General features: G+C 43.7%; 1 protein-coding gene and 1 long non-coding RNA gene across 3 annotated transcripts in view; one reads left to right on the top strand and one right to left on the bottom strand.

Moving 5' to 3' along the window:
• KCNJ6 (potassium inwardly rectifying channel subfamily J member 6) overlaps window positions 1-26,237 on the bottom strand; it is a 222,428-nt gene that overhangs the window by 6,320 nt on the left and 189,871 nt on the right. The window lies entirely within an intron of this gene.
• Window positions 5,980-26,237, top strand: part of LOC122464083 — a 34,622-nt gene continuing 14,364 nt past the window's right edge. Inside the window, exon 1 of the long non-coding RNA XR_006287948.1 lies at window positions 5,980-6,038. This is a non-coding gene — a long non-coding RNA (uncharacterized LOC122464083). The remainder of the gene's footprint in view (window positions 6,039-26,237) is intronic.

Raw genomic sequence — 26,237 nt, 5'->3', positions numbered from 1 at the left:
AATATAAAATGGCAAGAAAACATAATGAATAGCAAGATCATGTAACTGAAGAATGAGAAGTGAAACTATTTAGGAGATAATCATAGGCAATAAAAAAAAGAATGTTGAGTTTGGAGATAATAAAACGCAATCTTTAGGATCTCACATTGCAACTCTGCAGCTGCTCCTGCCAGTCAAGTCACGCAGGGAGTTTCAGGAAGTACATAAGCTCGTGGCTGGGTATTATGATTCTTTCCAGGGATGTCCACATTGCCTTAGACAAAATAATATTGCCCCTACCCCCTTTTGAGCCTTCTCTCCAAGCTCAAGCAGAATCATTGTGGAGCTCTGAAAACATTGCGTTGACCTCTGTACTATATCATTACTTTTTATTTTCGCTGATCTTGGTTGCCAGTAAAAAGACGTTTACTGACCCTTGCCACACGGTGGTACTTCTGCAGCATTCCCTGTATTTAGAATTGCAAGTAGGTGCAGCATTTCTGCTGCTGCAGGAGGGGGTAACTGTGGGTAACTGTTTGCATGATGACTGCTGTACCTCTGTTACCCTTCCCTTTTTTCCCAGCTAGGAGCAGCACCAGAGGTGCTGAAAAATCACACGAGAGGTTGGTTTCACAGTTTGCTACCCAACAACAAGATGAGGGACCCTAGAAGTCTTACAAGATATCCTGTTCTAGGGAGATTTCTTCTGCAATTTCAGTCTAAAGCGGGTCGTCTACTTTTTGATAATTTTGCATCAAACCATTTGACTGCTCATTTGAACTGAACCTCCAGATATTTGGAGCGTCCCCATCGTTCATCCATTCACACTTCATGAAGACTTCTCAGTGAAACGAAAGGCAAAGTGTGGAGATGTGTCGTCTTCAATTTTTCTGTTACCCAGTGAGTGAAACACAAACCTCCCCTGTTCAGCCAAGTGAGGGAAAGAAAGAAAGAAAGATTTGGGTTTTCTTTTGGTCATGGGGTGGGATGAAAATGAGGTTGCTTCATCCAGGTTGCCTGGGACCTTCATAGAGAGTGAAGATCTGAAAACCAGAGACAGGATCAATGAGCAGGGAAACTGATAAACTGATATTCTTTAGGGTTTATCTGCTACTTTTCACTTCTGTTCCTGCAATTCAAAACTCGATCTCTTGAGTGTCTGGACTATGTTTTTAGTCCTCCAGGAATATGAACTCTGGAAGATTCTTAGTCAAATTTTAAAGGCGGGGGAAAAATTAATCCACAAAAGTGTCTGCAAACACTTACAAGAAATTGCTTAAAAGAAAGCGGCCAATTTTTATGGAAAAAAATGGAGTAGTTATACATGCAGATGCCCCCTTTCTATATGCAAATCTGAGTCTTTTTTCGGGCAATGACATGCATTTTTGTGGTCTACGCAACTTTGAATACGTGGCCCTGTAGTAGGGTGACCAAATTTTCCAAAGGGAAAATGGGACACCGCACGGGGCTGGCCCGAGACACTTGCCCAAGCCCTGCCTCCCGCCTCCCACAAGGCTGTTGCTGGTTGCCCCAGCCCTGCCCCCCCTCCCTGTGCTGGGCTGGCATCACCACTCCTCCACCCATGTTTCTCAGCACTGCACCCCCACTTCTTTGACAACTGGCAAGAGCAACAGGACAAATGCCCGCTTTTGCCAAAAAAAAAAAAAAAGGTCAGGATGGCCAGGACAGGGCTTAAAAAAGGGACTGTCTCAGCCAAAATGGGACATATAACCACCCTCCCCTGTAGCATTTCATGTATCTAAACTGATCTCTATTGGTAGTTGTGAGCTGAAACTATGATATTTGACTGTTTACTGACATTTGTTTCAAATCATGAGATAGCAAGTGAGGCAGCAAGATTATGCCACTACTCCTTCTGCTTCACAACGTTACCATCTTGGGCCCTGATCCTGCAGTGAGCTCTGCAGGGGCAGATCCCCAATGCCTACATAGAGCCTCATTGATTTCCATTAGGCTCTGAATGGGTGAAGCCTTGGTTTTTACACTGATAGCAACACAAGTTTCAGCTGGAAATGATGCTCTGCACTTTCCGACCCTAAACTGCTTTTAGTGTATGTTGCTACCAGGGTCTGCCCCAATGACAGCTGTGCTTTTCAGTGGTGGGCAATTCCTGTATATGGTTTGCAAAATGTTTAAGAGCTCTTTGGTGTAAAGGGTGCAATATAAATGAAAGTTATGTCTAGGAAAACGTATGGAGACTAGCAGACTCTTTTTATTCGAGATAGGATACAGAAACAAGAAGGGGAAAGCATGTGCACTTGGCTTCATCAGCCACGCAGATCAGATGAATCTGTGATGAGTAATTTTGTTGTTCTGTTTACACATTGTGGAGTGACCGCCGAATTGTAAAGATAACCAAGAACTAATATAATAAGGAAATGAAATAAAACGAACAAACACAATTGCATAAGTGAAGAACCAAAAATTGCAGCTATCTACAGAAAACATTAATGGGAAAACGTAGAGTTGAATTATTAAAGTTTTCTGCTCACAAAAGCATGTGGAACAAAAGTGGAATTGATTGCAGGATGGCCATATGAGGAGAGTTATTCCTGCTTTCCTTGGTATACAGCATATTTAACTGATCTGGTCCATGATAATTTTCCAGGTGTCATCTTCTGTCTCAGACCATTGCTTAATGAGCTACCTTATCGTTCTCAGACTTCCTCCTGAATGCACCCTCCTTCCCATGTTTTCATCTTAGGGCAAGTCTACACTACAGTGCTACATTAGCGCAAGTGCAGTGGTGCAGCTGCGCCCCTGTAGCGTGTCTGGTGAAGATGCGCTGTGCTGACAGGAGAGAGCTCTCCCATTGGAATGATTACTCCACCTCGGTGAGAAGTGCTGGTGTGGACAGCGTGAAACTTGCATCGTGTGTGTGTGTGCATTTTCACACCTCTGAGCAACGTAAGTTAGATCAACTTAAGCGGTAGTGTACGGTAGACCTGCCCGTAGTTGGCCCGATGTGTCCACTCACATTAGGTGTCTATGGATATGGGTTAAAAGCATAGCAATCTTCTCATGTACAGCAAATGTCATTCTGGGATGTTTTAGCAGGAGTGTTGTAAGCAAGACACGAGAAGTAATTTTTCTACTCTACTCCTCTCTGATAAGGCCTCAGCTGGAGTATTATGTTCAGTTCTGGGTGCCACATTTCAGGAAAGATGTGGACAAATGGGAGAAAGTCCAGAGGAAAGCAACAAAAATAATTAAAGGTCTAGAAAACATGCTCTATGAGGGAAGATTGTAAAAATTGAGTTTGTTTAGTCTGGAGAAGACAAGAGTGAGGGGGGACATGATAACAGTTTTCAAGTACATAAAAGGTTGTTACAACGGGGGAGGTGAAAAATTGTTCTCCTTAACCTCTGAGAATAGGAGAAGAAGCAATGGGCTTAAATTACAGCAAGGGTGGTTTAGGTTGAACATTAGGAAAAACTTCCTAACTATCAGGGTAGTTAAGCACTAGAACGAATTGCCTAGGGAGGTTGTAGAATGTTTGTCATCGGAGGTTTTTACTAACAGGTTAGACAAACACCTGTCAGGGATGGTCTAGTTATTATGTAGTCCTGCCTTGAGTGCAGGGGACTGGACTAGATGACCTCTTGAGGTCCCTTCCAGTTCTACACTTCTATGATTCTGTGATTCAAGCAGTTACAACTGGATCTGAAGAACTGAGGGGAAGAAATACCTCCATCAGGAGTTAGAGACCATCTGTGTATTCTTGGTAGGAACTGGAACATAGGCAGTCTGGCCTAATGGGCAGAGAAGGTGTCAGGTCTAGTGGGCAGAGCAGGCATACAGGTTGGGGAACGGAAGAGGGGGTCAGAGCCAGAGTCAACTGCCAAATACCGGAATCAAGGGGTTAAGTCAGACTCAGGGCCAGGAATCGATGCTGAGGACTGAAGTCAGGATTAAATATGAATGCCAGAGCCCAGGGTTGAGCCAGAATCAGAAGTCAGAGCTGGGGTCAGATACCCAGTGCCAGGGTCAAGGGTTGAGCCAGAGATTCGGAGTCAGGATTGGTAGCTGATGGTCAGGAGCAAGGTGAAAGAGCAGGAACCGGAGAGAGGCAAGGAGTTGGCATGGAGAAGGAGCAAGGTAGGAGTGAGGAGCAGGAATCAGGAACAGGGCTGGATCAGGATTGTAGGAGGCAGCCAAGAGTATGGTCTGATGTGGCAGCGGCAGCAGCAGGAAGTCTGTGCATTGCTCAGACAGCCCACCTGGGTCATTTGTAGGCTTAAGTAGTAGGTGTGAGCCAATCAGCTAACTGCAGGCCTTGGGTGCTCCAACAGAACTTCATGTGGGGCCTGACTTTTTGGGTTTAGCGAGATGCTGCTTCACCTATCTCCCTTGGCGGTGACGAGGGTGCATGAGAAATTCAGGTCCCCCACAGTCCCTGGCTGTAGATCTGTACCCTCAATCCGTACAGTTCTTCCCCTTCTCTAGTTCTCTGTCCACATCCGGATTTTTCTGCTTCTCCTTCTCTCTTGGGTGAGATGACCATTTTCTATAAGGGGAGGGAATTTTCTTCTATAGGGAAGCAACCAAGGGAAAATAGTTGTGATGTTTGGAGGATTTTTGCATTTTGTCCATCATAAGGATGGGGGTGGAGCTGTTGTAGAACCTGCAGCTGATGTAGTCATCCTCCTCTGCTTGTAGCATTATTTTCCCTTCGCTTCGTAGTGCTGTCGTCTCGGCCATCCAGTGCTTTGTCTGGAATAATATGGAGGCCCACATCCTCCATCAAATGTGGCCATTTGAGGGCAAGTTCCCAAAGGGTAAAGGCCTATTTGTACTCAGCCAAAAATGCAAGGCAACATGTATGAATGCAATTTTGCACACAGACCTCTTCTTGAAGGAAGTGTCCCAGAACAGCAACGACAGACACGCTCACTTTTGTTATCCGCTCATTGCAATTTATGAGACACAAATAACTATTGCTGTCTTGGACAGGTCACTTCACCTCTCTGGGCCTAAAATGGAGAGAATCCTGATCCGCCCCACAGGGGTACGGAGACTTTTAATTAATGTTTGTAATGCTCTATAGTAGTCCCATTTATTTTAGAGGCACAGCACCATGAACAAAGGCTCCTTTGCTTTGAAGAGCCGTGATTGGCTCAGTGGAGCATACGTGGCATAGGGACAGCGCTCTTCCTTGAATCCCTCCTGCACTTGCCATGTTAAGAACCCAGGAAATTACATACCTCTCAAAAGAGTTTTTGTTAATAAAGTTGGTTAAAATCCCTCACTACACAGACTCTTAGAATCAGGGAATGGCAGACCTTTGAACTGTACCTTAATGCCCCCACAGCACTGTCCTACAGCCTGTGATAAACTCCACATCTTCACAGGGAACATGCTGCTGCTTCAGACCGATAAAGAAACACACTATTCACTACACGTTAATCATCCTCACAGTATACCACAAAACTTTAATTGCAGCCTCATACTTGTGTCAGAAACACACAACACATGACACACTTGGTCAACACAGAATATCTGATGATGTTGCTGAGACTGTGTTGTGTTATCCTGTTGTGGAGATTAATGTCATCACTCCTGGGGTAATTTGCTTTCCTTTTTGTACTGTGCTCATTTGCTCCTTCAGCGTCTCATTTGCGTTCTTCATTGAAATTTGCCCAATGGAAAACCCCTGTATGCTCTGTGACAGACCCAGACCAGCTGGGTGCAGGAGTCTGGTTGAAGGAAAATATACCGGACACTGGATGAATAGTTTTCTGTTCCCTGAGTGACCAGGGCAGGGGCTGCCCCAGAGCAGTCAAGAAGGTGCTAGAAGCAATTAAGTCAGGCAGACTCCATAAGACATCTGGAACCAATTAAGAACTAATTAAAAGCAATTAAGGGAAACAGGCAAGTCAGATCACCTGAAGCCCATTTAGAACAGCCTGGGAGTAGTTTAAAAAGAAGCTCCTTCAGAGAGGCCGGCTGGTAGGAGCTGGGAGTAAGAAGGTGTGGTGTGGGAAGATTGGGAGAAAGAAGGTGCGCAGTGAAAGATCTGGGAGGACAAGCATGGTCAGGTAACAAGGAGGGTGCTAGGAGGCTCTGTTTGGGGAAGTAGCCCAGGGAAGAGCTATAGCTCCGGTAGTATAGGAAAACTACCTGTTGCCAGTGCTATTAGGGTCCTTGGGCTGGAACCCAGTGAAGAGGGCAGGATGGGGTACCCCCCCCCAACCCACCGCACATCTCTACAAAAACGTTCCCTGAGTAGGAAGACAGAGACTAACGAGGGCTCTTACATCAAACCCATTGACTGGCCAGTGATGAAGGTGGCTCAGTAAGCTGTAACCCTTGCCTCTAGGAGGGGACAGAGGCTACAGTGAGGGTCACAGCAAACCTCTGAGGCAAACCCTAACTGCCTAGAAGTGCAGGACCCCCCTAGGCAAAGCCGGAGCTCTGCCACAGCTCATACAAAGTAAGTAATATTCCCTCTAAAATACACTGAAGAAATACTATTGCATTTCAAGTACTCTCCATTTCCCCCTGCTCTTTCATTATGGTCATTCTTAATGCAAGTAGAAAAGGAGTACTTGTGGCACCTTAGAGACGAACAAATTTATTTGAGCATAAGCTTTTGTGAGCTAAATAAATTGGTTAGTCTCTAAGGTGCCACAAGTACTCCTTTTCTTTTTGCGGATACAGACTGACACGGCTGCTACTCTGAAATCTGTCTTAATGCAAGTGCGATCTTTTGCCCCAGACACCAGGATCTGAACTAGCTAAAAGGAATGTGACATTCACAGAAGCATGACATTCATCAGCAAACTAGCAATCACAATACAGAAGAGCCGGTGTAAGCTGTTAGGAAATTATTTTGAAAAGTTGTCTGAGACAGGCTGCTGTGATAATATAATCTACATCTTTGTGGGCCATATGCTACTCTTGATTCGCAAACACTAAGGGGATTTATGTATGTGGATTGAGGGCTTAGAAAGCACTCCTAGTTGTCGTTCCGGTTAATGGCGAGTCCTCTGTGCACTCAAATGTAAAGGCAGATCGCTGAACTATAATAGTTCGGGAATGTGCTACCTCCCAAACCAAGCCAAGTGAAAACGTTTTTATAAAGCTTTTCAATAAACACCGGTCTTATTATCAAATGAGACATGAATTTGTGCCCAGTAGGAAGTAACTTGTACATACTTAAACATGATAGACATATGGTTAGCACTTTACGGTTTTATTATTTGTAACATTCATCAAAGTAACATGGCTTATAAATCATGTCCTCCGTTCTGCAAAGTAACTATATATTTTTGAATCAACTTTTCCTCTGTCACACTGCCGTGCTATTATATAGCCTGTGTGTGTTTAATATTGTTACCCCTTTGTCAAGCAAGAGCAGATTCTGAGGCTCTCCAGGTTGGCTTCTTGGAAGCAGAAATTGGTGACCCGGAATCAGGGTACTTTCTTAATGTAATTGATTTCTTTATGAAATGTGTATGGGTCCTGCGTCCTTGAAGGGACACAATGCCCTTTTTACAGACACCTCTATAGAGAGAGAGCTGCCTTGGGCCTCTGCATTTCCCTAGGGTCTCATAACGCTAAATTACTTCACGTTTTCTCTTTCGCCCTAAGTCTACACCTGGGAAGCGCCTCTACCTCAAAGCCTCTCATCTGGGACCACATGGTTAACAATTAGTCTGGGTATCAACCTACCTTTTGAAAGTAGCTACTTTGCTATATGAAAAAAAACGGAGACCTTTAACTGCCAAAGGAATGTCCCCTAACCCACATTGTTTCGTTACCGTGTGGGTGGGTATTTATACGTCAATGACCCCAATGGACAAGCCACTAGCCCATTTTGGCAGATCAATATATCTATATGTATGTGGGTATAGCTATAATGTAAAATGTAAAGTAAAAATCATGCTATATATAAAACCTGTGGGTCTGATTTTTCAGAGGCTGAGTATATGTAGCTTCTGTTGACTTCAAATGGAATTGTGACTTCAGCAATCAGGCCCTGTATCTGTATCTGTATCCCTTCATATACAGATACAATTATTATATGGTCATGGCTCCCCAGTTAAGTTTACGAGCCAGGATGCATTATGATCTATTTAGTAGAGCTGGTCAGAAAAATTCCAATGAAACATACATATATTTTGGTCAGAATTTGCTGATTTGTTGAAATCAAAACATTCTGTGGAGATGTGTTGATGAAGTGCCAGAGGAGCCCTGGACCCTGCCTGGTTTCCTGGCAGCTTGCATGCCCACATCCAGGGTCCTGTGCTCTAGGGCTGGGAACACCAGAGCTTCCAAGGTCTGCAGCTCTCATGAAGTATGCCAGGCACACTACCTTGGAGTTGGGAAAATGGGGCTTCCAGTGTCCATGGCTCTGTAGCAGCCCCACCATGCCGACTGCCCCAGAGCCAGGGCTCTACCCCCTTTTTAGGGCAAATTTCAAAGTTGTTGGTGTTCGCTACAAATAGGAATGAAACCAAATGATGAAATATCAAAGTCCTCTTTCCAGCTCAAATATGAAATGTTAATGTCTCTTCCCTTTCCCTATCTAGTTAAAACACCGTCAGAACTAGAATGTAGGTGATTTTTGAAGCAAATAAGTTGAAATAAAGCAAAGTCATTAACAATTGTTTTTATTGTGTGTGTGTTTGTGTGTGAGAGAGACAGACTTCTGAGTGCTCTCTAGTGCAGGGGTGAGCAAACTATGGCCCGTGGGCCAGATCCGGCCCGTCGGGGCTTTGGATCGGGTCTGCTGGATTGCCACCCCCATGGTGCTGCAGGCCCTGCGCCGCTCTCAGAAGCTGCCGGCACCACGTCCCTGCGGCCCTGGGGAGGGGGGGCAGAGGGCTCCGTGCGTTGCCCTTGCCTCCAGGCACCGCCCACCGCAGCTCCCACTGGCCAGGAACGGGGAACTGTGGCCAATGGGAGCTTAAGGGGAGGTCCCTAGAGGTATGGGAAGGGCAGGGCACGGAGCCCTGTGCCTCCCTGTCCCCCAGGGGCCGCGCAGGGATGTGGTGCCAGACGCTTCCCGGAGCGGCGCAGTGTGGGGCCAGGGAGGCAGGGAGCCTGCCCTGGCCCCGGTGCATGCTGCTGCCACCCTGGAGCCTGAACCCCTCCTGCACCCCGCCCCCCAACTCCCTGCCCTAAGCCCCCTGCCTGCACCTTGCACCCCTCCTGCACCCCAACCCCCTGCCCTGAGCTCCTTCCTGCAGTCTGTACCCCTCCTGCACCCCTGCCCTGAGCCCCCTCCTGCACTCCGCACCCCTCATGCACCCCAACCCCCTTCCCTGAGTCCCCTCATACGTCCCCCCCAACACCCTTCCCTGAGTCCCCTCATATATCCTGCACCCCTCCCCTGCCCCAATCCCTTGCTCTGAGCCTCTTCCTGCACACCGCACCCCAATCCCCTGCCCCGGCCCTGCATACAATTTCCCCACCCAGATGTGGCCCTCGGCCCAAAAAGTTTGCCCACCCCTGCTCTAGTGGCTGGTTACTGCTTAAAGAGACTAAAACAAAAAGTTACTTCTACTGCTGGCAGCCATTGGTAGTTCTACTTTAGTTCAGGTGGGAGAGGCATTCTGAGACATAAGGAGCAGAGTTCTAGCCCTAGGAATTGTATGGTTTATTCAGCAGTGGTGTAATTTGTTGGTAGTAATGGAGTTGTTGCATGAGGGCATTAAAAATCAGTGTGATTTGAAATTTTGACTACTGTCCAATTTTGATGGGGTCCCTCTAGGGTGGGTGAGAGCAGGGGTCCCGGGGGGATCTTTTTTGCTCAATATTAGTCAGATTTTTTTAATACATGAGGAAATCAAGAAACCAGAATAATTAACTTCAAGCTAATTGAAATTAAAATGATAGTTAAAATGTAAGAGGAATGTTTAGAGTCCAGAAAATTCCTGAGAGCTGGAACTTCTGGTCTATTAAATCCACTGTACTGTAAGTGGTGCAAAGTGGGTTTAAAATGGCTGGACATGTCCAACAGAGAATTCCCCCTATGCAGGGGAACTTTCTGCCAGCACAAAGCTGGTGGAGGCAGCTCTGTAGCCTCTTGCACCAGCTGTCCCTCTCTATCACCCTCTATCTCCTGGTATAGCAAGAGGAGAGGGGATGTACCAGAGTGTGGTACAAAGGAGGAGAGCTCTACTTCGCCCAGTTCTCCAATGGTCTAAATTAGAACTACTCCCCTGCAGCTCTCACTTATGCTGGGGCCAGGTGACTTCAGACCAAGGAGTTGCAACCATTCCCCGACATCTCCCCCAATTTAGTGAGTCTGAGCTCTGATCAGAAATGGGAGAATCTGCCTCACGGCCTTTAGAAGCTGTAGTACTTATGATATAAGCTTGTCCCTGTTAGATGAATTAATTGGGGCTGATCTTAAGCAAGCATAAATTCTTGTAGCTCTGTTGGCTTCAATGGAGCTAGGTCAAGGTCATTACTGTGCCAAGGGTGTTCTAGGCCTGGTTCAAAGACTCCAGTCCAGGCCCTCTTCCCCTGTGCTACAAAAAAACCAAACCAAAACCAGAAACGCCAGCGTTATCACCACTACGTACTTTTACAAACGGACTTTTCTAGCCTTCTCTGTAGCAATCTCATTAATTATCTCATCCCGCTCTATCTGCCTTGCTTCCAAGTTCTCTATAGAACAGGGGTCAAATCTGGACAGCCAGATGCTTTTGAATGGACCCCAAAATATTTTTATTTACTTATTTTATTTTATTTTATTACTATTATTTTCTCTGGAGTCTGGACCTTGACTATACTTTGACCAAGAAATTTAGACCTTGACAAAAAAAAAAACAACTAATTGACTCCCTTGGCTGTAGAAGTAACTGCCAGATCTCTTAACCTTTTCTGCCCTATGGATATTCTTAGATAGGTCTTGATTAATTTTAGCTTGCTGAAACTCCTTTTATTAGCAGCCATGGTTACTGGCAGACAGCAAAAAATATGAAGTGCTGTTTCTGTCTTAGGGAAGTTTGCATCTAATGACCTTTTGTGAATGTAGCTAAGGAGATCAGTGGACACCTTTATCCTTGAAGATTTTCTTGCAAAAATTGGTGAAGGGCTCAATCTTATTCTCAAAATTCCAGAGTTTTAAATCCTCAGGATAGCTGGTTGCTAATTTTTCTCTCTCTGTCGTTAGGTCTTCGCTGCTGAGACTTTTCAGTTTCTTGCTTGCCAGAAAAACAAAGCTTCCTTCAACTCCATTGTACTTATTCATCCTGTCATCCAATATTGTGTCTAAGATGGCGCTGGCAACCTCTCATTCAAAAGCTTTTTCAGGATCTGATGAACTTTTGTCCTTTGCAAGTTCGCCTGGCATTAATTTTCTCCGTTGAGATCATTTGCCTTTGAATTGTGTGGATATTCCTAATGTTTCAGACTGTCATGCAGCAGCTTCCTTACATGCAATGACTCCAGAAGAAGACCATCATTCTGGTAAAGCATCTCAAAGGCCACCAAGTGAACTGCGAGCCATTTGAATGCCAAGATCCAGGCTCTGCTATTTTTTGGCTCACAACGTTAAGGTTTGATAGGATAGTATACCACATCTCAGCCAAAACTAGAAATGAAAACTCTGAATTGTTCACTTGCAAGCTGTCCGCTTTCGACATAAGTTTTGGCGTAAGATTGTGTGAAGTCTTGATCTTGTCTAAAGTGTCAAGGACACCCTTAACCTGATTTTGTAGTGGTTGGATTGCCTCTACCTCTGCTGACCATGTTGTTCTGCTGTGGCATTTTAATTTAAGGCTAATATGCGTTTTCAGCACATTCCAACAACCAATAGAAGTGCAAGAGAGGCTAGACAATATTTGAACAATTCAAAAAAATATAACAGCTTGGGGAATAGCCCTGGTGGCCGCTTCTCCGACACGATTCAGTGAATGAGCTTCACCTGGGACAAAAGATGCATACTGATTTACCTGCTGAATTTAATTTTGAACACCTTTGTATGATGCTCCATTGTCATAGCTTTGTCCCCTGCAATCAGCCATATTTAAATCGTTTTTTCTTCAGCTTCTCTAAAATAACCTCCTATTTTGGTGTGGATATCGATGAAACCTATGAAGCTCTGAACAACTTTTGATCTGTTTTTCGACATACCTTAACACCTGACACATTTGTTGCATTTGGGACAGTTGTGGAGTGCAAGCAAACATAATAGAGACGTATTTAGCTTTCCTAACTTTGTCAAAAATAGTCTGCCATACTTTTCTTGTGATCCTACTGAACATTTTGAATTTGATTTGATAAGTATGTCACCTTTGTGACACCAGCCTTAATAGCTTCCATGTGATCTCACAACACACTATCAGACCTTGCAAGCACTTCAAGTAAATCCAAAAAATTATCATTATGAGGCCTGTCTAATTTCGTCTGAGTCTTTCAAAGCTATACATCTCTCACCTAAGCCCAGCAAAACATCCAAGAAATGATGCAAAATATTGCGCCACTTGTGTTTCTTGTATTGCATACTTTTGTCAATTGTGCAACTCTTTTCCTACTGTTCTACAAGTTCCATCCAGTGAGTGATCGTCTCCGTGTGTTCCTTCGAACATTCATGTTTGGCATACTTGATCACTATCGTGGAAAAAGTCAGTGAACCCAGTTTTATGGTTTGGAAAGGAAGATGAGGAATTTAGCTGGAAAAGCAAACAAGCGAAACGGAGGAAAGAATCGAATTGTACATCAATCAAGATTGCTAGCATAATTCTCCATTAGGAATTTTGACAAAGACCCATGATTTTAATACTTTCCTTCCTTTGTATTAACTAGGTGAAAAGTCTTATTTTAAATTAATAATGGGACTGTTTTCTACCAAAAACCAGCAAATAGGATCCATCACTTGTGGGCAAGTAGCCAGACCTGCCTTGTCAGTGTCAAAATTCTGCCCCCGTTTTCAGTAATCAAACTGTGTTCAGTATCCATGTTCATAACAGTTGCACTAGCAACCAATGACCAACTTTGTGCCCTGGAATCAGAGACTCTAGGACCCAACAGTTCAATGCCAAGCTCTGTGCTGGAATCAGAGACTCCAGCACCCAACAAGCCTGACAAACCCAAATCAAAATCCTCATGAGCTATGGAAGGCCCAGTAGCGCAAGTAGCAGAAACTACTGTTCACCAGGAACAAGGCTGAACTTGGCAAGTTTCAAGAAACTCTGTAGCCTATTCACACTTTTTGGATCTTCTTTTTCATGGGCCTCCTGCAGATTGTGCTGTTGATCCCCACGCTTGTGTTTGTAGGTATTCTGGTGGAAATCAAGGCTGACCATCAGAATTCACCCACCAAGCTTGTCACAAATGAATTGCTAGGCTTGGAGTGACTGCAGGGTGGGTGAAAGATCTAATTACTATCTCTGTGAAACTCTGAGAGAAATCAGTTGAAAGGTCATAACATTTCTGTGAAACTCAGAGCTATACCTGGTGAAGCCAATGAGCCAGAGCTCAGGAATGAGAATAAGGGCAATTGTGGTCAAGTGAAGGGAGCAGATACAGAGAAGGCTAGGGCCCCACGACAAAATAAAAGCATGACAAGTAAGTAAAAAAAACACAAAAAATGGGGCCCATTATGGGCCAGGTTCCACCGGAACCTTTTGAATACCCTTTTGCAAGGCCCTGGCCAATGTACATCAGTTGAGGATCTGCCCCAATGCCTCTTGCTGGCAGGGAAGGAAGAGGGAGAGAGAGAGAGACCATTGTTGTAATTATTAAAAAGTGGGAGGCACTTAGGGTGACCAGACAGCAAGTGTAAAAAATTGGGACGGGGGTGGGGGGTTGGGTGATAGGAGCCTATATAAGAAAAAGACCCCAAAATTGGGACTGTCCCTATGAAATCGGGACATCTGGTCACCCTAGAGGCACTCCAATACTACTGTGATGTGCACCAGCGCAAGAACCTAAAAAGACATATGGCTAGAACATTGTTTTCAGTGTGCAACATAATACATTTATTTATTGCTGAAGATTTCCCTTCATGTTTGTTTCATTCTTTTACATGGTGAGCATTTTTAATTAATTGTGATGCTCCTCTGTATACGTTTTAATTTTAGGGAGCAACCTTAGCTTAAAGTTAATAAGATAATTTTGGTCTCTTTATTTTATATACGCATGGAGACCATGGAACCACAGACAAACATTAAATAAGGAGTAGATTGCTGGGCCAACTACCTATAAAGTAAAATTAATTGCTGTGTTACTACTTTGCGGTTTTAAAATGGTCTTTATAGTTAAGTTGTAGCTCTATGTTGTAATAATAGTGGAGTAATAAAAGTTGCCAGTAATAAAAGTTCTGTGGGAGAAATGCACCGTTTTGGATACATTCCCTAGTGCCTTCCCTTTCCCAACTCATAAGATAAAACGTTATGGAGAGAGTTGATGCTTTGAATCTTGGCCTTGGTTACTGTGGGTAGCCCAGTCAATATTTGTGCCAGGGGGTCCAGCTTTGTGTGAGCCAGCCAAGGTGATATGTAAAGGTTGTTGGTTTTTTGGTTCAGATAGGCACACAGAGCTCACTTTGAAGTCACTGGGACACTATGTATGTATCTAAAGCCAATATTATTTGGTAATTGCACTTATATGACTCCCAATACCATACAATCAGAATGTCTCACAATCTTTAATGTATTGGTCCTCTTACAGAGAGGGTAAGCAACAGAGAGACTAAGTGACTTGCCCACGATCACATGGGAAGTCTGTGGCAGAGCCGGGAATTGAACCCACCTCTCCCAAGTTCCAGGGTTAGCACCTTGCCCATCTGCCTCTCAATATATATAAATGTGTTTTAGAAACTGTCTGAAAGATTAAATGAAACGGTGTGACTGACTTTGCTCCCTCTGTCAGAACATTAAACAAGGACAGTGCTTCAGTAGATTATGTTAGCACTTTGTCTCACAGCCAGCGTTCAAGGTTTGATTAAGCTTAGCATGTACCCAGTGCAGTCTACAGAAAATGACAACATGAGATATCATAGTTCCCTGGGGCCATTATTCACAATGTGGGCCAAGTTACAAACCAGCCCCTTGACTGATTAGGATCAATAACAAAGCTGACAGCAGGTCCAGATTCATCAGAGTTGAAAAGTGGCACGTGCGCACTTAGTTTGGGATTACATTTTGTTTGCACCATCTATTGCTATTTAGGCTTATGTCTCAGCACTGGTTTACAAGGCTGCAGATTTCAGTGTGGTGACCTACTGTGACTTGACACATTTCCTCACAGCAGGCCTAATGGAAGATTTCACACCCACGCACACAATAATGTGTTGTGTTACGCTCCCTCACTGTATGCGACTGCACTTTATGTGATGGGAGACAGCAAATGCAAAACCATAAGAGGTAGAAAAGGCTAGAAAAAAATTGTTACTGTAGAATCCTGAAACACAATAAACTTTTTGGCCGAGGTGCCACGAACTTCAGCACCAATCTTTGTTTTCGTGGCCTTTTTACTGGGGACTGGTCTCTCTTTTTCATTTCAAATTTAGTGTCTGTATTAAAGCATATCCCACTAGGCTGTTTCAAAATGAAATCAGGATGCACATTATTATGAGTGCCATATACTGCATCTTTTTGGTTGGTGATGATCACAAAGTCAAAAAGAGTGAGAGGCTGACTTTGATTGGGATGCCTTGCGTCTGAATGAAACCACCTTGGGTGTACAAAATTGCCAGGACATTTCATGAAAATAGCACCATTTAACCTGTCCTCTAGAAAGGTGGCTTTCCAATTTAAGTTGGCTCCATCTGTAGTGTGAGACTTTTACTTAGTAATGTGGGGCCAGGTTCTCTGTCAGTGTAATGGGTTCAGCTCCAGGGAATTCAGAAGTTTCACTCATTTATAGCAATACAGAATTTGGCTCAGAGTCCCTGACCACATGCTAAGACTTCCACACACACATGCATGCCCTGCCTGTTACACTCATATTAGTGCTAGTGTTTAGGGGCTTTTTTTTGTTGTTGCATGTCCTTATTACTCCAGAGTGCAGTTTCTAATACATCTTGTTTTCAGTTTGACCTGAAACACTAAGCACAAAATTCTTTGCATTCAGAGGGTGCACACTTCCTGTGCATCCTCCCTGTACCATGGCTATTTTGCACAATGGATCCAAACTGTTCAGCTGCACTAAGGGCCCACCATCCCTGACGTGTGTGTGTGTGTGTGTGTGTGTTTGTATTGGGAGGGGAAAAGGGGCAGGACTACTTACCCCTGGACGAATGGCTGGTTTTATAACATTGACTCTACCTCCAGACTGTGTCGTGTGAAAATGAAAAGCAATGAACTTTTTTATCCCAAATATTTGGGACCACTACCCAGCTAACAATATTTAAACTTCATTGAAGCCACAGATCTGGTACATGCCCAGCAAACCGACCAATCTGATGTATGAATTTTAATCTTTTTGTGAGTTGTGCCTTTTCAAGACTAAATGGAATAAAATGAATGATGGTTGCATTTTTTCTGCCGGCTAATCTGTGAAATCTAATCAGATCAAATAACGGAGTCCTGACCAGAAAGAAGTGTGTGTTCCGGCTGGTACTCGGAGTCCTTGGAAGCAGTCAGCTCAATTCTATGGAATGGGAACATGGAGTACAGTACTAGGATGTTGTATCCTCCTCTGTGTTTGACTAATCTGGAATTTTTACAGTTTCATTGGTGTTTTGGATATTAAACCAACACCAAGCAGGAGATGGAGTTTATTGCTGTATTTCTACTTCAGAACTGCTCTGAGGAGGTAGGAGCACTCTAACACTTGATTTAAAAAGCTGCAATAATGTGGCTATCTTCAGTGACTCCACTTTTAAAATATGAGGCTCGGATGAAATTGAAGACTCATTTTGACCTTTTGAAAGCCTTTAGAAAATACATCCTGTTGAACAGTGGAATTCCTCCTTTAATTCTGACCTGCAGACGGGTCTGTCTCCAGTGATGCTGAGGTGCCACTGGTAGATCTGCCTGAGTTTCCTGAGAGCAGTAGGGAACAGGCAGCAAAAGGATAGTGTTCCAGCTGAGCCTCCTGCTGTCGCTTCACTTGAATTAAGTCTCTGCAAGATATTTTGCTGCTGCAGCCACGTCCACAGAGGAAGGCTAACGGTAGAGGCTGGGCCAGACGGTTCAGTTATGGCTTTGGGCTGAGTTTGGGAGAGGAAAACTGCAAGTGTATCAAGATTTACAGTGTGTCTTACGTTTTTAGATCTGTCAGGTTTTCTTTTTGGCTAGGTTGTTTCCAAATTAAAGGGACTAGTCCACTAGAAAATCACATTATGTGCCTGAGTTTCTTCTTTTCTTTCCATGTGACACCTAAAATCCCTATAACTGCAGATGTTAGCGAACCAGAAATCCTTCCCCATGCTTTCCAGCTTGCTTATTTGAGCCTTTGAGAACACTTTGTGCAAAGTCAGCTTTATTGTCCCTCTAGTAGTTGGTTTCTCCATTGCTGAAAAAGACCCTTATAAATGTCAATAGAGGGAGGGAGGAGGGGAATGGGAGAACAGTCATCTCAAGTGTACTCCGCTGCACAGTACATCCTGCATTACAGCTGGTTCTGTCTCCCTGTCCTGCTGCATCACATTTTCAGGCGGTGTCCCCTCAGGACAGGGAGCAGCAATCGCTGGCTGGTAGGGATGCGGGAACCTTTTTTCTCCAGCAGCAGCCTCCTGGACCTTTCTGCTCCTTGGAGAAAGAGAGGAAAAGAGTCTCCCTGGGAGGAGACACTAGAGACAACAGGGATGTTTACTTGGGGAGAGGAGGGGTGACGATGGGCCAGCTTGGGCTGCTACATTATCCAAATGGGAAAGTGGGGAGGAGGAACTAGAGTGGGTCCCGAGCTGCTGGGCTCTGCATAGGCTGGCAGGCTGTACTCCCATTCTCTTGTGGCCCAGCCTGTTCACTCTGACCTCCCCTCCATCCTAGGGAAAACCAGGTCAGGTCCTGAGCAGCTGGGTGTTGTAGCAACCAGGCAAGGTACTAACAAACTTCAACAGGACTTTATTTTTAAATGGAAACCTCTTTACCAAGCTGCTGCTGCACCCTCGGTAGCTCTCACTCCGCCTCCTCAACTCCCCCCCACCCCGTTTCCTGTCCTTTCAGACTCCCAACAGCCAGTGCTCCCAGTTCTAATCATTACAGGCAGCCTCTGAACACCACACTGGGCTCTCTCTCTGTGCTCCTTAGGTGGGAGGCAGGGGAGTGGAGCAGGGCCCAGAACATCAGTGGCTGCAGTCGGGATGGGCCTAAATTAACAAATGGGGTTGGGCAGGGGTTAAATGATTTGTGCTGTCACTGTTACCAACTCTCCTGATTTCCCCAGGAGTGATGGGACCTGGGCTGGACCCAGCCTGCCATGAGGCGCAAAGCTCTGTCTCACTACCAGTTTGAGGTCTGCCTGGGGGAAAACGTCCTTTGCTTGTCTTGCTGCCCTGCTCGTCCTGGGGCTGAGCAACCCACCAGAGGTGCTGCAGGCAGACACCTCTCTCCTCTTCCTCTCCTGCTCTCAGCAGCCCAAAGCTGTTCTCACAGGATGGGAGGAGGGACCTAAAGAGCCCAGCATCGCAGGGCGGCTCCCCTCCTGCCTGCCCCTCCCCTTCCTGTGAGCAATGGGGACAGGACAGTTCCTCTGCTCCTCCTCCCAGCAGCACCTGCCTGGGCAGGGACAGAGGGAGGTGAAGAGCTGCTACAGCTGCTCCCTCAGGTGTAAAGGGCAGAGGAGACCCTGCTGCAGAGCCCCCAGGCCTGGGAGGCAGGGGTGAAGAACTCCAGGAGGAGCAGGGATGGAGCTGGGGTGGGGCACTGAACTGAATGGGGGCTGGGTGGGGAGAGGAGTAATTGCTGGGCAGGGGACGGGCAGATGTGGGGGGTGAGAGCTCCTGCAGCAGAGGCCAAAATCCCCTTACCCAGTACATTTGGGAGCATAGGCGGCACTATCTGTCACACCCAAGCAGGGGGCGAGCAGGGAGAGTTAAAAAATAAATAAAGGCCAAACCCCACCAATCTAGTCTTCAAAAACAAACAAAGAAAAAAAAAACCCTTGTGATTCTGGGGGGTCGGATGCTCTCTCCAACCCCCTCCAAGCCGAAGCTGATCGGGCAAAGTCCTTTCCCGCCCATCTGTCAGCGATTACAAAGTGGATTTATTTTATTGACATAGTGTGGAAACAGCCTTAAAAGGAATGTCACACATGTTGATGGGAGGTGTCACCCATTGAGAGGTTTGACGACTGAGAGGTATGAGCAGGAAAATCCGTGTGTGTGCGTACAAAGGTTTCACTTTCCTAATATTACAGCAGAACCACTTTGGATAAGAAGGAAATTTTTGTGTAAGCAGTTTACATTGGGGGCCATAGGTCAAATGGTGGTAACAGGGATTCTACTGTGTGTATGGCGGGTGGAATTTGCAGAAGGGCTCCTCATTGATCTGTTACATGTGACATAACAGCATATACGAACCTCAGAGAGGGAGTTAGTATATAACGGGGAGGATATATCTAACATGCAGTTATAATGGGGGAGTGTAAATAAAATGTAACATGTTTGGGGTTACTATAATTGTGCATTTCAGGGGTGCAGGGGAAAGAAAAAATCTTTAGTTAGAATGATACTTGCTGGGTAAGGGGTATAGGCCAGACTGGCTTTTTTATTTTCCTAGTTTAAGTGCTCCGTAGTTGTCAGACCTGTGAGTTAAACATTTAATTAAATATAACTATGTGAAGCTATATTATATTTCCTTATTTGGTCTAATCAAATGCAAAGTTTGAATTTATACTTTAGGCAGCTTCTGATCCAACATAATCTAAAATTGTATTTAAACACCCCCCCGCCCCCCAAAAAACAAAAAACCCTTAAATGTGGAGCACACTAAGACTCACTTATATAGAGTTTTTAATAAAATGTCACATTTTACTACATCAAGGATGTGGCTGAAACAGGGATTAAAAACGAGCCTTTGTGAGCCCATTCTGACATGTCTTAAAATCCAAGCAGCTGATACAGATCAATAGCTTTTGACATCACAATCCATGAATCACATTCAAAGTCCTCTAGTTTCTATTTCTATGGTCATGGTTAATGGCAGTGTTGTAGCCTTGCTTGGCTTTAGTGAAATCTGTGTGGCAAAGCATTCAGTTCAGCCAGGCAAATGTTAACAAGACACGATGTCTGGAAATTAGTGTAAAGTGAAGATGTACTGTTTTTCCCCAAGATCATCTAAGTAGTTGGCAAGCAGCAAAATCTGTCAGTTAGCATGGTCAGTCAAGCAATTTTATGTTAACAGTGCATCTTTTCAAGTGGGTAGGAAAAAAATCTAGACAGGTGAGTTTGCTTGTGGAAATGATAATGTATAGGAAGTAGTGTTCTCCCCCCCCAGCCCCTTCCGCACCATATTGCCAGAGGTTAAATGTTAAATTTACATGGTGCTTTTCCTTCTGAAGAGTCCCAAAGGGCTTTACAGACTGTTGACTTTCACGAGAGTTTAGGGGCTCAGCACCTCCAAGGATCATTCCCTAAATTCATACAGCAGCACGGAAATGCTGCCACCTCTTAGAGGCACCCAACTGGCACATAGCACCTTGCATAACAGGGAAAATTTTGGCAAAAGACGTTGGAGCAAATACCTAATTTTACAAAAACGCTTCAATGTCTGTGCAGAGCAGACAGGGCCGCAGTTTTAAGTTCTTATCTAAAAGACCTATTGCACAGAACTAAATTATCTACTCCGGAAGGAGGAATGTTTGAGTTAATCAACTGTCTAAATGGGCCATCTTAATTATCACTACAAAAGTTTTTTTCTCCTGCTGATAATAGCTCATCTTAACTAATTAGCCTCTTACAGTTTGTATGGCAACTTCCAACTTATCTGTATGTATATATATATATCTTCTTACTATATGTTCCATTCTATGCATCCGATGAAGTGGGCTGTAGCCCACGAAAGCTTATGCTCTAATAAATTTGTTAGTCTCTAAGGTGCCACAAGTACTCCTGTTCTTTTTGTGGATACAGACTAACATGGCTGCTACTCTGAAACCTGAGTTAATCTTGTTAGGATTTGAAACTGTGGTTCCAGGTAGTTGACCTTAGCCCCTACGCATTTCAAACCTGAGGAAGTTTAGATCACTAAACACTTGTTTGTGCCATTCTCTAACGTGATTCAACAACACTGATTTTTGATTTAAAGGACATTGTCAAACTTGTTAATCTTAAAAATCGATCTGCCATAAAAAGTGCCCTATCGTATTTTTGACTTTAAATTCCAGCTAGGTATTTAAAAAAAAAACAAAACAAAACCTATTAGTGTATTTGGTATAGTTTGAGAGTTGAAGCAAACAAGCAATTCAGCAAATACCAGACTTAATACAACTCAGAATACTGACAAACTTTTGCATACATACCCCTAGTTCCCCATCTAGAAAAGCATGTCTGGAATGCAGAGAAAGTCATCTCTGGTTTTTGTTTTGTTCTGTTTTGTTACCATTCCATAGCAAATGAAATGTTTTATTGGAATTCATAGGGTAAGATTTAAGATCAGTTACAACTTTCACATTGTTAATTAATACTGGATACCCATCAACTTTGGCAGTGTCTGTTTAAAAATGTAGGATTGAGCAAGGACCGGATGCCACAGGTAAATGAGAAGCAGAACACTGCACTTCTAAATCTGTGGTTAAAATTCAGATGAAGTCACTAGTGAGCAGTGACCAAAAGTTATTACCATGTGACAACTGTTTGGTATGCTGTGTAGCACACTTGCTAGGAGGGTGATGCCCACATCAAGGGTTGTAACTGACACTCTTGTCAGCTTTATTAGATCGAATTGGCAAAGATATCAAATTATTATCCAATGCCTAGAAATGAGCCCACCAAAACAGGAAAATTGGTTGTGTTTGCTCTTCCCACAAACACTTCAGATGGGTAGTTGAGGGAAGGAAATTTGAGTTCTTGTGCTGGCAGTTCTCTAACACATGCTTCATATATTGCAATAACAAAGGTTTGGTACAACTTGCATAGCATTTTTCCTACCAACTGCATCCCAAAATACTTCACAGTTTTACTAATAAAGAATTTCAGAGGGTGGGAAAAAAATGATGAGTTTTTAGCTGAGTCTTGAAAGGAGGTGGTCAGGCCTGGGAAAGCAGTTTTAGGGGGCAAGTAGAGAAGATAATTGCACCTGCAATGGTGAGGTTCTGTGCCATGCCACAGAGGAGTGGCATTTCAGACAGCCTGTTGCATCAGAATGTCATGATACATGATGGAAATTCTGTGCTCTTACGTTCCCTTTGGCATGGGGCCTGGATCTACGGATATGCTATTAATTCTCCATTTGTAATGGAACCCTTAGCTTTACTTCTATGGGTCAGTTCACTCCCCCATACCAGTCATGAGATGACACTCTTCTACCATAAAGGATGCCAACAATAAGATTTAACAATGTATATACAATTAACCCAACAAGCAAATTACACCTTGAATCTGTTGCTCATGCACTAGTGTGAAGGATACTTTAGAAATGTCTATACACAATGCTGACCACCAGGATGATGGAATTTTTGTGGTGGATCACATTTAAATGTAGTATTTCATTAAGAAGTCTTGCCAGAAGTGGGAAAAACAAACCCTTTTTGGTCGAGTTAGTGATTATGGCTACTTCCTTTGATTTTTTTTTTTTCCAGCTCCCCTATAGACATGAAGCACTTCAGCAAACTAGCTCCAGACCACATTCTCCTTAAGGACAAGCAAAACAATGACATGGTTTCTTTCTTTGAGCTTTTACGACAGCTGTCAGACCATTGCTAATTTGCAGCAGTTTGTTGATATGTACTTTGGGTGAGGTTGCCCATCCTTCACAATGCTGATATCCTGTCACTTGGTGTATAAACTAGAACAAGTCCCAAATCTCAGAGGTAAAATGGGGGAAAAAAAATAAAAACAGTCTCTACTGACTAATGAGATCTGCCTTGAATGTTACACATAAGTTATTTAAACAGGGTTTAAAGTTATATGGGACTAAATTGTTGATGTAAAAGGAATATGCAAGGCCAAACACTGCTGTCAGTTAGCACCAGTGCAAGTCTGGACTAACTCTTTTCACTTTTGTTGAATTTTTCAGGATTTATACAGTAACTCCACTGAGGTATAAAACTGGTGAGATCAGAATCAGGCCCACAGCCTGCACTAGCTGGAGCTTGTGAGGTTTGTAATATAAAAGCACTGCATCAAAACAATTATAACAGCCCAGTCTAGATGTCACTAGAGCAGTATTTCTCAGCTGGTGAGTCATAACCCCTCAGGGTGTGCGTGTGTCATGAGGCTTTGAAAATTTTATTACAATCTAAAATATAAAGGCCCCAAGAAAACCCTACTCCAAGCACAGTTTTCTGTAACGAGAGAAGGAATAATAAGAGTAAAAGACTCCATGCAGGCCACTAGAGACCTTGCTTTGCCAGTCTAATTAAACCTGGTATGTTCTCAGATACTACAGCGATGGGTGGCAGATAGAGCTGCTTTGCTTCCCCCCGCCTCAGCTGTGCCAAGTGTGCCTAGCTGAGGATCTGGGCTGTGGGGTGGGAGGATGTTGGTTAATTTCCTGTGGTGAAATTTCTGAGTGGCTAATCCATGATCCGCTCTGGCGTCAGTACATCCGAGAAAGAAGTAAGGGGGTTTTAATTACTTTTTTTTTAAAGAGCAAAAGGAGCAAAATGTATTTGCTAATTCCCAGCGTGCACGTAAGCACTGGAAGGTAATGTGTGAAATGCAGAAAGTCTGAGCTGTAGAGAACTTAGATCTTTACTGGGTGTTATGCATTATTTTGAAAGCAGCTACAGTACTTGGACATGTGCTGTGCATAAAATATTAACTTCTCATTCGGTAGGATCTATCTCTATTTGCTTCCTATATTTCATTTTTTTAATTGCATTTTATTCTGGTTTTACTGGAAATGGAAGTCAATGCAAATGTAATAACATGGGAGAATATATGTTACGTCAGTATCTAGAGTCACAGTTTGTATCTCATAGAATCCGGAAACCCAGGTGGGAGGAAATTACTGGGGCCCAGGGTGGATAGTAATAATAATTACCTCTGATTTAGTACTCTTTATCTGTAGCTCTCAAAATGCTTTACAAACCAAGGAAAGCGGTACTATTCTCATATCAAAGAGAGAAACTGAGGCTCAGTGAGGTGACTTGCCCAAGGTGTCTCAGTAGGTCCATTGCAGAGCCAAGAAAAAATGCTCCTGGTATATGGATATATAACTTGGGCATTCATTTGGGAGAGTGAAGGTTACATTTAACCTTTGCAGTCTGCCATCTGAACTTTTTGGCAATAGCACTGCTGCCATTTTCTTGGATTATCAACATATGGAAATGCTGATGGCCAAGCTTCCATTAATGGCCATGCTTACATAACATAATTTTGAACTACCATTTCTACCCTGTCTAGTGGTGCTTCAGAGTGGTGAAATAGATATTTTTGCTGTGATGGTGCTGTATCTCTGCAGGTTTCTCTCTTTGTCTGCTTTTTTGAATGCCCTTCATTTTAATCATTATTTTAATACTACCACCATTGACTTAATGGGAGTCTTCCCTGTGTAAGGACTGCAGCACCAGATGCTGTAAGGCCAGTCATATACACAAAGACAGCCGTGATTTTGATTTTGTGATTCAGGTGTTCCCAAAATAACAACTCCAGCATTCTTTAAAGTATGCCAGGGAGATCCCTCAATCCCTTCAAATAGATAAAAAGGTCTGTTGATCATCATCAAATGAAAATTACCTCTGTCATATGTGGGGAGGAGAAGGGAATTTAACTGTCAGCAGTGAGAAGACAATTAGCAGACTTCAGAGAGGCACTAGGACAGTTAAGACATTGTTACAAGAAAATAAGTGGGAAATGATGGATAGATCAGGCTATTATAAGCAGATGGTGAAATTGAACAACAAATTACCACAAGATCTTGAAATGTGGTGTGCTGAGATGAAATCAACCAACAGTTAAAACTGTTTAGCACCCAAACAGAAGGGAAATGTTTAGGTTTCATATCTTGGAAATATTTGCATTGTAACTGCATTATGTCTGAAAAGTCCTTGCAACACAGAAAATTACTGAAATTTCTAATTTTGCAAAAAGTTGCAGTAAAATTTTCAGTAGTTCAGTGAAATTTAGTGGTAACCCCTGTGAAAATTTGGCTGTGAGAAAAGCCTTAATAAATGATGGATCTTGAGCTTATAGAGTCCAACTTCTTCAGTCTTGCAAATGTTCCCATAAGTATTGAGAAGTTAATTTTTTTGGAGGTATAGTTTAACCACCTATTAATCATACACAAAATATTTTACCCTGCACAGCAAGGTGAAATAAATGTGATCAACTTGAATGCAAATACAGGGATAATTGTGCAACTAATTGTATGCTGCTCCCTAAACATTGGCTCGAAGCCAAGTAGTGCTACAAGCATTCCTCAAAAAGTTTTGATAAATACTGTAAATTTCATGTAATAAAACCCTTTATGACGGAAAAGAAATTGTGGCCCACTTGGTTTTTTTTTTTTTTTTTTTTTTTTAAATTCTTCTTTATGCTTCTAACCAATAATGAATATGAGACATTTATTATTTCCCCGAGCAAATCTACTGCTCTCGTCATGTCACACGCCTTCTGGGCAAGAGCTAGACCCATTCTCCACAAACTGTCACACAGCCACAAATGAGGTGTCCAAAGCCAGTTGAAATGTAAAGATCTGATCAGAAGTCCACTGAAGACATGGCAAGTCTCCTATTGACTTCAGTGGCTTTTGGATCAGGCTTTAAGGGAGAGATTTTCAAAAGCTCCTAAGGGAAAGGGACTTGTGCTCCTAAATCCTTTATTTAAGTGCATTTGGAAATCTCCACATCGGCCTCACTTGGCTACTGAATCTCTCAGGAAGGCTCTTGGAGTCAGGCAGTGTGTGTGTGTGTGTGTCACATACTGAGATGTAGGCAGTGCGACCTACTGGTCAGAGCAGAATCACCTGTGGTCAGGAGAGAAGCCAAAGGGTGGAGCCAGGAGTTGGGAGCCTGAACAAAGCCAAAAGGCAGATCTGGAATTGTGGTGAGCAGACAAACCAGTGGTGGGAGCCAGGAGTCAGAACAGAGCCAGAGTCATGGAGGGAAACAAGCCAATGATCAGAACCAAAGGGCACAGCCAGACTCATGTCCGAAGACAAGCAAGCGATCAGAGCCAGAAGTTAAATGGCAGCACTTCAGAGGCAGGCAGGGACTAAGGCTGGAGTGGA

The sequence above is a fragment of the Chelonia mydas genome, chromosome 1 (assembly GCF_015237465.2).
Source record: "Chelonia mydas isolate rCheMyd1 chromosome 1, rCheMyd1.pri.v2, whole genome shotgun sequence".
Taxonomy (NCBI): domain Eukaryota; kingdom Metazoa; phylum Chordata; order Testudines; family Cheloniidae; genus Chelonia; species Chelonia mydas.
Note: the sequence above shows the minus strand (reverse complement) of the source record. Positions and strands in the feature narration are given on the sequence as shown.